Consider the following 15369-nt stretch of genomic DNA (forward strand, 5'->3'; position numbering starts at 1 on the left):
ATCTTCTACATCTTTAGATGTAGAACCCATTAATTTCTATACTTCTGCATAACATCAGCTGCAGTATCTTACACAAAGTAGAAACCCAATCATTGTTTTTTTGCCTGAAGGAATAATCTATATATTATTAATCTATAATTAGTGGCAAATAGGAGCCTTGATACTTTCTACTTTCTTTTAACATCTAGTTAAACCCTTTAAATGTTCATCTAAATTTGCTATATTTAAAAAAAAAATCTCTTCTGATTTGATTTGGGGAAGAAAACTAGTGTTTCTTGAGGGACTATTGTGTCAAATAATATGATAGGTCTTTTTCAAAACATCATCTCATTTGTATTTGCACTATAAACTATGATATGATATCATTAGGGTCCCCGTTTTCTTTGGGAAAATTGAAGTGCTTAAATAACGTCTAGATTATAGCTTAGAAGTTGCAGAAATAAGATTGAAATTCGGGTCTTTATGAATCAAAATTACATATTCTTTGCACAATGCTATCCTTTCTGCTTTCATGGCATGACTCAGTATCAACAAAGGTTGTGTATTTTGAGGCCAAAGTGTGTGTATTTTGAGGCCAAAGTGTGTGTATTTTGCCTTGCACTGGTTCTACCACTATATTTTATTTATAACAAGTGCTCAATAAATATTTTATGGATGACTCAATGAGCATAAACTAATCCGATAATTTTAAATATTGGCTCCTAGGAAGCAAGATTCAATCATAGAAAATTCAAACCCAAAGGATTCTTATCTGAGTTTTTGACTCATACATCTAGTCAACAAATACTACCTGAGATCATATTGTTTACAAACAAGAATAATTTTACTGCCCTTGCCTCTGGGAGCTCAACCACGATGTGCAAGTTTCTGCTCTATGTGTTTTGGACACATCAACTCTTCTCAAGTTGGAACCATTAACATCTCATTTTTGGAGATGGGGAAACTGAACCTCAGAATGTTCAGGTAGCTTGCCCAAATTCACACAGCTAAAAATTTCCACAGTCATTATTTGATCCCAGGTGGCCTGGTTCCTGAGTCCATGCTCTGACTGACAATGATAAAATGCTTCAGGTCCAATTTTAGAGTTAAATATATTGTATTGATTTGTATAATTTGAGAGATACAAATATTGCTGTAGGAATTCGGAAAAGACAGTGACTCTATCTTACAGGGAAGTTAGGAACGGCTCCGTGGAAGAACCAGCATTTGATCTAAACCTGTAGAGCCAGCTGGAATTTCTATAGAAAGAGGCCAGAAGGATTGGAAGAGGGGCCTGAGTAAAGCAAAAACTGGAAAAGGTGTTTTCGGGGTTTTTTTTTACATGGTGAACAAACCATTCTGGCTAGAGTAGCCTTTCTAAGTAGAAAATTAGTGGCAAATAGTAGCAGAGGGACAGATTTCAGAGAACATAGTTTGCCAGTGTGTCTAAACTTCATTCTGTAGGCAGCGCTGAAAATTTCACACTGGAAGAGAGATTAGTAAAGCGATGATTTGTAGATATTAATACGGCAGAGACAAGAGGGTGCCAAAACGGAGCAAATCCTGGCAACATTTTATAAACAGGAGAAGCATTTTTATTTTCAAAAGATGAATTTAACATGTCTTATTCTTTACAGTCTTGGGAAAAGTTAACAACCTAATATCCATAAACAGACACAGAAAGGGGCATCTCAAACAAAATGACGGAAAAGAAGAAATGTGTCGCAGATTAGAGTTTTAAATTGGAATGAGAGGGTGAAAGGTGAATTGCCATTTCTCAGATATTACAGCAGCCATGTTTAGTAGTAAGCTTAACATCTTCTGAAATACATAAAAATTATGCTCTATTAAACCCTGCACTCTTCTGCCTTAGGGCTTTTACTGTTGTGTAAATATTCTGCAGTTGGCAAATTTGGTAAATGGTGTACAGCTGCAACAGGCAGGTAACCATATCAAATAAGTCAGTGTTGTTTCTAGAACAGGTGAAATATCATATGCATAATTGTGCAGGCTGTTTTCTAAAATAAAGATGGTGATGAGAGTAAGACCACTATTTCCACTGAATAAATTCAGTCCCTTGAAATGGTATTTTCTTGTTGCTATAATCCTTTTGGAAGATGATATCTTTAACTGGAATGAGAAGATGCATTTTTATTTTACTTATGACTTAAATCCTATGATATTTCAAAGTTATTACCTGGGGGATGGCGATTTTCTTAAAGGACATATCAAAGGACCCCAAGATCATTGAAACTGGTTAAATTCACAAAATGTCTTTATTCGTTATTGTTTCTATTGTTGGCATTTTTTCAGCTTGGAAAATGTACAAGGTGGGCTCATTTCATTTCTACATTTAGTCAATTTCATTTTATGCTGCATTTCACAAAGAAGCAGGATAAGTTTCCCCCTTACTCACCCTTACTTCTCTTCATTTTTTCCTCTCTCTCTTTTCAATCAAACCCTCCCACCCAAAAGAAATTGCTCCAATTGAAATTTCTAAGAAAGTCCAAAAAAAAAAAAAAAAACCCTCTCCTGGAAATTGCTACAAAAGAATTTCACCCTATTACTCACTCTTTTCTTGGCACTTCATTAACATCAGTATCAAATCAGTCCTCAACTGGAATCCTGCATTGTGCATGAATTATTCTGCATGAGTGGCCTATTGTAATTCAGAAGTCTTTATTTTTTTTTTCAATTTCATTAAAGCTATATAGTTATATTGTTATTTAATAAGGCAGGTTTACATTCATTTCCAAGTCTGGATAAGGCACCTAAAGACATTTTGAATATGCCCTAAATGATTAGGCGAAAGATATTATTTTTATGAGGTAGTCCTTTTAAAACTCAGATGATAATTTAGGCACCAGTAATCCATACCAATGGTCTCCACCGTGTTCCACATGCATATTTCTTTTGTAATTGATGAAAGGTGTGTTCTCTTTCATGAAATATATTACAATATGCAAAATAAATTGAATAAAACCAAATTTTACTAGGAGCGTCCAAGTACATTAGCAATTAAAATGTTGACTTCATAATTTAGGTTTATTAATCACTGTTTATGCTGCTTAATGAGAAAAAAATACAGTTCTGAGAATGTGAGTTTTGTCAATTCAGGTACATTTGGGTAAATGCTAAACATGTTCAATATTTGATTAGCCAAATAAATGGTTTGAAATCCACTAGATAATTTGCAGTTATCTGCACTATTTCCTTCTGATTTGGTATCTGGAAGATGCATAAGCCAGTTGCAACAGGCTAGAGCAATTAACTGGTAATTTGGAGCATTTAACTGGAAGATTGGCTTGCGAGGAGGTCTCTCAGCCATGATGCTCACAGGAAATGGATTCTGTATGTAATCTGGCTCAACAAAATTGTTCATGAAACACTTTCACAGCAAGACTGTATCAGAAGCCAATGAGCCCTTGTGAAAATGCTTGTTGGGAAAAAATTTGTTCTAGTCTAAGCCAACTTTAAAACAATTGCCAAATTAGCTAGATGCCTTTATTTTTACAACAAGAAGCATCATTTTAATATGGAGAAACGAAGTCCAAAAGCAGATTGAGGGATATTTAAAAGCTTTACATATGAGCAAGTTATAACCTCACATCTTTCCAGTAACTCATAACTTTAAATATACTTCCCAAATTTCTGTTCTTGCTTTGATTTCTTGCTGTATCACACTGAATTCTGTTAGCCTTTCTTCATTCCTACCAAATGATTGCATCTTCTCAACATCAAAGCACCAAATTGTTTTAGTTGGTTTACTCCAACTTCTCTCAAAGCCTAAGAGAATTACTACTTTGGAAAATTTATTTGAAGAATATGTACTCCATCTCCTCTTCTAGAAACTCTAAATCCTATCATTTCAGAAAATCAGACCAACAGAAGGCAGAAATTTGGATCAGTTAGTTGGAGAATGTGATAGTATGGAAACAGTGATGATTACTGAACCAACTAGGAAATACATTAATGGATAGAAAAATTGCAAAGTAAGAAAATGTGATGGGGCAGTGAAAGGAGAAAGGAACAAACTAAGGAGAGCAAAAGAACACAAAATTAAAGAGCCTAAAAACAGAAAACCTTCATCCTCCAAAGGAAACCTCCCTTTCATCCCTTCTGAGGAATTTCATAATTCCAGATAATTATGTTAAATTACTATAATGAAGGATATAGCTGGTAAAGAAGATGTGAGATATATATATATATATATATATATATATATATGTAAGAATATTACTCAGCCATAAAAGATAATGAAATTTTTCCATTTGCAACAACATGGATGGACCTGGAGGGTATTATGCTAAGTGAAATAAGTCAGACAAAGGAAAATACTCTATGTTATCACTTATATGTGGAATCTAAAAAATTAAACAAACTAGTCAGTAAAACAAAAAAGAAATGGACTCACAGATATAGAGAACAAACTAGTGGTTAACAGTGAGGAGAGGGAAGTGGGGAGGGGAAAGATAGGGCTAGGGAATTAAAAGGTACAAACTACTATGTATAAAGTAAATAAGTTATAAAGATATATTGTCCAGCACAGAGACTATAGCCAATATTTTATAACTATAAAAGGAATACAATCTATAAAAATTTTGAATTACTGTGTCATGCACCTGAAACTAATATAATATTGTAAATCAACTATACCTTAATAAAATAAATAAATAAATAAACTAATAAGTAAATAAAAGATATGGAAAGTTTATTTTTTAAAAAAGAAAGGATATAGCTAAGAAGAGCTGAAAGAAAAAGGGAATCTAATGTTAGAACAGTAGCAGATGAATTGAGAAATAAAATACTTTCACAGAAGCAAATGTAGTTGAGTTGTCTATAATGCAAAATGCACTCAGCTTCCTGGATTCCATTGAACAGTTAAATTATACGATTCCACATATTTTATAACTCTGGCAGCTATTAGAGGTGAGAGATAAACTATGTTACTCTAATTCCATTCAGATTTGAAATAATCAGTACAGTTGAATATTGCATGCTTCCAATTTATAATATAGGAATAGTCATATGAAATCTATTATTATACTTTCTGTAAAGACGTTGTTGAAGACATTGTCTGCTGCAAAACAGTATTCCCTAAAGTTCAACGTAACACATTTCTTATCTAATTCAGTGTCAGGGAAAGCTATGTGTCACTTAAAGAACACACATGCTTTCTCTACTGTGATAATAAAAGTTACATAATTGATTGTACCTCAATTTTACCTAAAAATATAAGCCTTTTATTTTTCTTAAATGCAAAATTTTAAATTAAAATACCCTACCTAAAGCCTGGAATTTGGAAATGCATAGGATTTTATTTTAATCCATTAGCTACTTGTGTAATAACAAGTAGGTTACTTAATATCTTGCAAACTTTCAATTCCTTACTTATAAAATGAAAATAATAACAACTATCAAACCACTAGGATCTGAAAGGCACAAATAAAGAATGTATTTATAATAATAAAAATAATATCAGCAAACATTTGTTGAATGCTTAGATTATAAGTTACTGTGCTAAGCTCTTCACATACCTTATCTTATTTAATGCTTATAAATGACCCTATGAGGTAGATATTATAATTATTCCTATTTGACATCTGAGACTATTGGGCTTTGAAGAGGCTAAGTACTTGCCCAAAGTTAAAGAGTTAAAACCATCATATTTATCTTGGGCTGTTATCAATGTTTCTGCTTTTAATCACGTAACTGCACTAAACTACCTCTGCTCTATTTGTGCATAAGATGAGGAGAATATAAAGAATTTACTTAGGCTATAGAATTGATAAGATTTGGTGATTGATTGGCTGTGGAGATAAGAAATAGAGATTTATTTCAGAGTTTCAGATTTAGGCAATTAAATGGATGGTGACATTATTTATTCAAATAAAGAATTCTAGAGCAAGAATAAGTTTGGGGGAAGGATATAATGGACATGTTGAATAAGAAAAACCTGTGGGACATCAAGTTATACGTGTCTAATGGGAGGTAGAATAACAGTCTGAACCACAGAATAGAGGTCTGGACTGAGGTATGTCCAGCAAATACCTAGAAGTTAAATTAATAAGCATTAATGAGATTATCTAGGGATAATGTATGGGGGAGAAAATAAGAGAAACAAAGACAAGGCATGCAGAAGAGAAAGAGCCATCTAGACACTAAAAAAGAAGGGACCAGGAGGATAAGAGGCGGATCAGGAAATATGAAAACAATGTAAGAGAAAGTCTTAGGAGCAGCAGTGTCAAAAGCTAGAAAAGTCATAGAAACTGAAGACTAAATATGATTGCTTGCTTGTCAATCCCTCAAACACTGAAGGAAAAATTTTAGAATTTTATGCTAAAAAAATAATTATTTCCTACAGTTGTTGGGGAGAAAAAAATTTCCTTCTACCCTTCTAGGTTCTGTGGCTGGTCTAATAATTAAATTGACATAAGACTGATTAACAAGACAAAAATAAATTAAATTTCATATGTACAGGAATCCCACCAAAAAATGAGACCCAAGGGCAAGGCAGGCAGTTGAAGCTTATGCCATTCTGAGCTAAGGAATGGGATGGGGCCTGGGGCTTCAAAGGGGAAGAAGGTAATTCACTGGCCAATAAGAAAAGCAGATGCTTGGTAATTAGATCTTTGCCTTGCTATGCAGATAGGTCATTCAGATAAAAGTTATCTCTGGTAATAGTAATAGCTCTCTCTCCAAGCCAAGCCCCCAATCTAAATTATTTTAGGTAGTTAAGGGAAAGGTCAAAGATTTTCTTGACACTGCTGGATCTTGATGGCTTTCAGCTCAAGATAATCCACATGCCAAAGTGACATATTTTGTGGTCACACATTCTACTCCTCTTCACATGCAAGTAAGAAAAAATTTACCTATCTTTCATTCTTCCTAGGAAGCTATTAGAAGATAGTCACCAAAACCAGGGAATAAACCAAGAAAGAGAAGGACATGGAATCCAAGAAACTGAGCTTTAGGGGAGACTACGTAGACTTCTGAACAGAGATTATTACCAAAAATATAAAAGAATATTACATAATGAGAGAGGGGCCTATTTATCAAGAATACAAAATAACGTGAAATGTATATGTTCCTAACAAGGACGTTTCTAATATATGAAACTGAAACTAGTAGAAATAAAAGAAGAAATACACAAAATCTCAGTTATATGTGGAGATTGTGACACTGTCCTCAGTAATCAGTCCAACAACAGAGAAAACTGGGCATAAAAGACCTGAACAAGAGCAACAAAAATCAACACAACCTGACTGACATTTATACAATTTACCCAATAACAGCAGAATACACATTCTTTTCAACTACACATGAAACACTCACCAAGGAAGATCATTTTCTGGACCTTACAACAAGCCTTAATAATATTAAAATAATTAAAATCATACAAAGTATGTTTTTCGACCACAATAGTATTATACAAGAAATCAATAACAGAAAGATATCTTTTAAATGTCCAAAACTAGATAAAGATATTAACAAAAAAGAAAACTACTGAACAATTTCACTGATGAACATAGATGCAAAAGTCCTAAACAAAATATTAACAAATTTAATCTGCAATGCATAGGTATAATATATCATAAGCAATTGGGGTTGTTTTTCCCCAGGAATGAAGATTGATTCAATTTTTGGAAATAAATAAATGTAATTATCCATATCAGTAGATTGAAAAAGAAAAATCATATGATTATCCCAACAACGAGAAAAAGAGAAACATTTTTAAAAAGACAAACCTCACTTATGATATTTTTTAAAAACTCTCTGCAATCTAGAAGTAAATTTCCTCACCTGATAAAAGATACCCATGAATGACCTACAGTTGATATACAAAATGGTGAAGTACTGAATGTTTTCCTTTAAGACTGGGAATGATGCGAGCAAATTCATTCTTTCCACTCCTATTCACCATTGCGCTGGAGGTCCTACCCCAGTAAAATAAGGCAAGAAAAAAAAAAAAGAAATAAAAGGGTTATAGATTTAAGCAGAAGAAATAATAATGTCCTTGTTTGCAGACTACATGATTATCTAGATCATCCCAAAGAATGTACCGCCAAAGCTACTAGCTCTAATAAGTCAGTTGAGCAATGTTGCAGGAAACCCGGTTAATATACCGTAGTCAATTGTATTTATAAATACTAGCAATAAACAGTTTCAAAACAAAATTTAAGGTACCAGTCACAAGAACATCAAAGTCTGAAATACTGTACTTAGGATAAATCTAACAAAATATATGCAGGGTTGCTATGGTGAATATTATAAAACTTCAATGAAAGAAAATTAAAAGACCTAAATAGTAATGAGAAGAACCATGTTCACTGATTCACGTTAAACAGTCTGAAGGCAGCAGTAGGTGCTATAGGTAAGAAGATCATGTAAGAAGACAATGAGCTCAAATAGATTGAGGCAGCCGAGCGTGAGGGTGGGTGCTGTTGCTCTGTTGCTGAGAAATAAATTCTAGACAACAGTTAAGCAATATTATAGCCTGCAGTTGTGCCGAAGGGGTAGGGAAGGTGGAAAATCCATGCCTCACCAGAACCAGGGAGGCAAACAAGAAACTGCATTATAGCAGCACCTTCAAGGTAGCAATGCAAGTGAGAAACAGCCTTATGCCAGGTCCTCACAAGACTGCCTATCTTGTTGTGTTCACAGGAGGGAAGATGGCAGGGGGTCCATCAAGACTTTGGTCACGCTGAACTTGAGTCTTGAGTACATGGCCAATGGGGATGTGTGAGGTTGCCTGGGTGCCCTGGCAGAGCAGTTCTCCTACAATCAGAAGACTTATAGTATCATTAACATAATAGTTCTCCCAAAATTATCTGTAGATTCAATACCATCTCAATCAAAATCCTAGAAATCTTTTTCCAAGAAATTATCATGTGATTCTAAAATACACATAAGCAAAATACTTTGATCAGCTAAAGCAATTGTTTAAAAAGAATAACAAAGTTAGAGTCATACTATCTGATTAATTAAAGTTACGTTAATTAAAACAATGTGGTATTGGGGTAAGGATGGACACAAAGAGTCACTGAGCAGAATAGGAAGTCCAAAAATACATATGTACATATACTGAAGAGTCTTTTCAACAAATGGAGTTAGAACAACTGATCATTCATATGCAGGAAAAGAAAAAGCAAAAATGAACATCAACTCTTACAATGAATACAAAAATCAACTGAATACAAAAATCAACTTGGATCACAGAACACTTGTAAACTTTCATAAGAAAGTATATGAGAAAACCTTTATGACCTTGGATTAGGCAAATATTTCCTAAATAGAACACAAAAAAAGCATGTACTGTAGAAGACAAAACTGATAAGCTAAAATTAATATTTATAATTTCTGCCCTGCAAAAGACACTTAAGTAAATGAAAAGATTAGCCACAGACTCAAAAATACTGTCAAAACACATATCTGATAAAAGACTTGTATTTAGAATATATAAATAACTCTTACAACTCAATGATAAGAAAACTAAAAGGCCAATAAAAAAGTCCATAAAATATTTGAACAGAAATTTCACCAAAGAATAGCTATGTATGGCCAATAACACAAAAAACGCTCAAAATCATTAATCTTTGGGAAAATATAAATTAAAATCACTATGAAATACTATCAAACAAATGTTGAAATTGCTAAAACTTGATAATACCAAGTGCTGGTGAAGATGCAGAGCAACTAGAACCCTAAAACATTGCTGATGGGAATGGAAAGCAATTTAGCTATTTTATATAAATGTAAACATATGTCTATCAGATGACCTGGTAATCTTCCTTCTCAGTATTTACAAAAAAAAGAAAGAGAGAAAATATACACTCCCACTAATAAATGTATGCAAATATACAATAGCAGATTTATTCATAATCATCAAAATTAGTTACAATCCAAATGTCCATCATCTGGTGAATGGATAAACAAATTGTATTCATACAGCGGACATTTTTTTCCCCCAGCAATTACTAAGTAAATAGGAATGAACTACAGATAGATGCAACAACATGGAGGATCCTCAAAAGTGCTGTGCTAAGTGAAAACACTCAGCCCTAAGAGGCTACACATGTACATTTTCATTAAGACATTCTGGAAAAGGCAGAAATATAGGGTGAGAAATCAGATCAATGGTTGCCAGGGCCTGGGAGAGGTGGGAAGGGAATGATGACAAAGCGTCAGGCTCAGGCTTTAGGGCTGATGGACATATTCGTGGTAAAGGTTATAGGACTTCATATGTTTCTCAAAACCAGCAAACTCAAAACCTAAAAAAAGAGTGAATTTATGTATGTGAATTATACCTCAATAAAGCTGACTTTAAGAATAAGAAATTCCTGGGCTTCCCTGGTGGCGCAGTGGTTGAGAGTCCGCCTGCCGATGCAGGGGACACGGGTTCGTGCCCCGGTCCGGGAAGATCCCACATGCTGTGGAGCGGCTGCGCCCGTGAGCCATGGCCGCTGAGCCTGCGCGTCCCGAGCCTGTTGACGGGAGAGGCCACAACATTGAGAGGCCCACGTACCGCAAACAAAACAAAACAAATGTAAGAATAAGAAATTCCTTATGAAAAGGGGAAATTTGGACACATACAGAAACGGAGAGAACACCATGTGAAGATAATGGCAGAGCTCAGAGTGATGCCGCCACAGCCAAGGAGCACCAATGATTGGCAGAAAACCACCAGAAGTTAGCAAGGAGGCATGGAATAGACTACAAATTTCTGTTGTCTAAGCAAAAATAAAAATAAGAAACGGCCATGAAATAGAAGGAAAGGCAACAAAATGTGGGATGTTCGCAAAGTCACCAAAGAAAGTTTTCTAAAAAACTTCATCAATTGTAGCATATGCTGCTGAGACATCAAGTGAGAGAAAAAGGAGAAAAGTGACCGTGGGATTTGGAAGCAGAGGGATCACATGGCCCTTGGCAAGAGCAGTCTGAGGAGAGCAGTGGATAGACATCCGGTTGAAGCAGATGGAGAAGAGCTGGGAACTAGAGGAGCTTCTCTATGGAGACTGAAGGATGAAACATTGTTTAGAAGAGGAAGTCAGTTCACGAGATAAGGTTGCTGGGTTTTGTTTTGTTTTTTAAATACAAGAAGCGCCAGAACATCAGTGTGTACGGATGCAAACACTGATCGTAATGACAAAAACAATGATGCTTCAAAAAAAAGGAAAGGATAGTTAGGAAGCAAACCCTGACAAACCTAAGAGGCATATGGGATTCCCAGCCTTAGCGAGGGACTTGTCTTCAGAAACTCTCTATCCGTGGTAGCAAAATGGATTCACACTTGAACTTGACTACATATAATTACATAATTGTACCCTCCTTATTTATGAACATATTTTTAAGGCTAAACCAGAACAGATACCATCTGAAGAAAGCAGAATGAATAGGTGTTTTTCAGGCAACTGAATTGATCAGATTGTAACACTTGGGCAAGACATTAAGCACTATGATTTTTGTCAAAAGAAGCAGAAAATATAATGAATCTGGTTACGTATAATACTTCCATTCCCACAATAGGGAGCAGGCAAGTTGGTCTACAGAGACACGGTTTTTCTTCACACTCAATTCAGGCAGAAATTTAACCACGCGTTGGGCAGCCTTTTTAAAAAGCTATGAAGTTCTCCTCTTAGCCACGTAGGAAGGCAGAGAGAGAACACGAATGCTCAACCCGGCAAGGGTTTCTGTGAAGGCTGAGAGGAATCCATAGTTAATATTTGGCTAAGAGGAAAATTATAAAATATATTCTCTTGGAATGAGGAGCAGGTAAAGTTGCGGGGAAGTTGCAAATGCCACCAGAGTATGGAATTCTTTCACACATTACCCACCAGAAAACCTACCCCAAATACCATACTTTTGTTTGCTTACCATTTTTTTCCTATATATTCTTCACTAAACTGCAAACTCCATAAGAGATTAAAGCTTGGTTACAGCCCTACCCCAACTTACACATATTGCTCTAGATTATACCAACCCTCAGATATCTATAGAAGGATTGTTTCAAATCACTGGAGAAAAAGAGAAAAACTCACCTTGTGTATTAAGCTTGATTTTACCTAACTACGTAGCACTAAGGTTGCAAAATGGCTCCCACAGAATACATGTGTAATTTGTCAAAGTCCTCAAATGGATTAATTAATTGATGGATTCCCAAAAGGAGGAAAAGTAGTTCTGGCTGCATAAATGATATAAGGAAAAGCCAGTTGTAACCATCAGAACAAAGAGATAATAATACTTTTTGTTTTCTTTTATCCCTTTGCAACAATTAAAAAAATGTATTCTATACCTGTTTATTCATTCTATTCCAAAAGCATATATTTTCCAAGTTGAGAAATGGTTCCTTTTACAACACAGTGTGCATGGTTATTCAGAATATGCTTAGTGGTATAAATTTACTTTCTTTACATCTCTTTGATTTTCTGACTTTCTGTGTTAGAGTCTGAAGTATGTGTCCAAGAGAAATTGCTAGCAATTATGAGTTTTAGGCCTCTGGGGTACCCACCCTTGGGTACACAGACAATTATATTTCACCTCTTCTTATCACTGTAGCTCAATTTTTTCCTCCTCTGCGACCTTATATCCTTCTTCAATGTAGCATCTTTTGTGTCTTTTGTACTCCCAACATTTTTATGATTGAACACAATGCTGGTTTATTCTGTCCTGTCTTTTTGCTCCAAGTTCTGTGTGCCTGAATTTTTGTAATAGATGGTAAATGTGAAGTCCTTTTCATTAAAAGTAATCTTTTTTCCCCCAAAGCTGTCTTTGAAAGCTGCTGATTTGTTATGAACGTTCAAGAAAGAATTAAACTTCTGAAAGTTGCCGCACGCTGTTCCAGCTGAGGTCCCTGCACTTGTGCAGTGTTAGGTACACATAGCAGGAGGGAAAATTTCCTAGTTGTTACAGAAATAATAAAATAGTAGCAGGTGTGACAACTGACATGGATTGAAAAGTGTGTACAATCCAGCAAACCATAGGAAAAAAAGCCAATCTGAAATGATTCAATGTTACACAATTTAATATCAGTCATGTCACCTCTTCGTGAGATGAGCTTTGAGGAGCAGAGCCAGATCAGCAAGGACTGAAATATTTATTCTACATGTAATTCCACTGTCACAAAAAGAACCATTGCTCAGGCATACCCCTGCCAAGTAGGAACATAGAAATATGGAAAGCGCAAACTCAGGACACTATATTTGATTCAGTCTAGGACCGAGAGATGCTGTTTATAATTAGTCTTCTTTTGAGAAATACATATATTTCCACAGATGATGTTCCTTGAAACAACAGACTCTTTGCTACTCATTAGTTATAATTTCATCACTACTGAAAGATGAAGAGACACTCTCTTGTGGATGAGAGACTAAATTTTTTAGCCTCTATCCTAACACTCAGAACACTGTCACATCCTGCCTGCATTAGTTTCATCGTGTCTACTCTTTGCATCTCTATGATACTCAAACCAAATCAATGACCATCTCCAGCAAACCCCACCATACCTCTGGTTTCCCCACTTACAAGAAATATGCAAAAATTCTTTTGCTGAGGTCATAAGGTATATTTCACTTATGAAAGTCCATATTGTAGCCAGAACCCGCTCATTAGTTCTGTGCTACTTTATCCTGCCATTCCTTAAACGCTTGCAAACTGTTCTGTTGAAGAAAGCCCGAAACGATGGTAGTGTTCCGTAGAAGGAACCCTGCCCTTAGATTGCTGTTGGAAATGCTGGCTTCTAGTTTTCATTTGGCTAGTTACGAAACTACTTTTGGGCATAATCTCCCTGGGTTTCATTTTCTCCCACAAGTAAAATTAAGAGGATGTGCTAAATTATTTCTAAGTTTCCTTCCAATTCTGGCATTTAATTATTTCTTTCAGACAGTGTTAATGTCCTCTGGAGTTTTCCATTTATCAGAATGTTCAGGATGAATGACTTGTTGATGAAAGCTTGTTGAGAATTTTGGCCTTCAGAGCGTTCAGCATAACATTAGTCTACTTTTCTCGTAAGTCTCATAAATCCCTGAAAAAGACTTAACTATTAAAGAAGACTTGATGACAGTTGGTTAGCTCAAAGAAAGATAAAAGGCAATGCTCTGGTTAAGAGGACTCTTTCACTTCAATAGAAAAACTGGCAAATTCTAATTCCTAGCAGTGAGCCAATGTCAGAAGTTTTTTAAATACTCTGAAGACCACAGTCTATAATCCTGACAAAAGACACATGGATTCTACAGCAAGAATCATCAGGCTGGAATGATGAGTTGATCCAAGAATCGATTAACCACAAGCATGAGGTTTAACACTTGAGGAAATGTCAACAACACTATGGAAAAAAAAGTGAATCATCTATGTGCCTAGGCAAAGTTTCAAAAAAGAGTCTGAAAGTGAAAAACAGATGGTGAGATGACAAGCCAAAGATATCTGACATTTTCACAACATCTCTAAGACAGCAGCTTTTGTAATGTTCTGAGTGACAAGACAAACTATTAAGTATTTATTGAGGATCCTTTACATATTCAGCACTGGACAATGTGAAAAAATAAATAGAAGACATGTAACCACATATCCTTGCCCAGAAGGAGCTTACCATCTAATTGGGGAAACAATTAAATAGTAAAGCCTTCTATTTCCTGTTCAGAACAAGAAAAATAATGGAATTTTTAGGTAAGGACGATGAAAAAGAACCCTCAATAGCTTAATTTATTTCTATATTCTGTTTCAAGGAGAAAAATGTTCAATCTGGTTAAGAATGTTTAGGAATGGAATCAAAGCAAGATGATTATGTAAAGAGGCTGTAAGAAATGAACAATTTGTTTTAAAAGAACTCAGTGTCTAGAAGAATTATATCCCAATATACCACCAAAAACTCAGATGGGATACCCAGAATCACTGTCAATAATTTTAAGAATACACAGAGAATAAAAGAAGGTTACTAAAGACAGGAAAATATTCCTTAAATTTGAAAAAAAACAAAAAGGGGGTGAAAGATTACACCCAGATTTGTATCATCAAAATAAAAAAAAAAGATATTTTGAAGATTAGAACAAACTGTTAATCAGATGAGTCGTGATCACTTAGGACAGAAGAGGCACTTAATAAAAGCCAGTGCAGGGAAGATTTATTTATTTAAGAAGTATTAAGACCTCAGTGAGAGTGAAACATAGAAAAAACTGTAAGCCACAAATACATTAGTAAAAAACATTCTGTAAATGCTGCTGTTGATCTTCTTTTTCCCAATCTTGAGTACCAGAATCTTGGTTGTAATAACCAGGTAGTGTTACTAACAGAAATATGTTTTTGAAAACCATGCTCTTAATAAGAGCTATATAGATTTTGCCACACATTATACAGCAAAAGAGAAGGTCTACCGAGTCGGTCCTATGTCCACCTGTA

Source organism: Grampus griseus (assembly GCF_964374135.1).
Source record: "Grampus griseus genome assembly, chromosome: 17".
Taxonomy (NCBI): domain Eukaryota; kingdom Metazoa; phylum Chordata; class Mammalia; order Artiodactyla; family Delphinidae; genus Grampus; species Grampus griseus.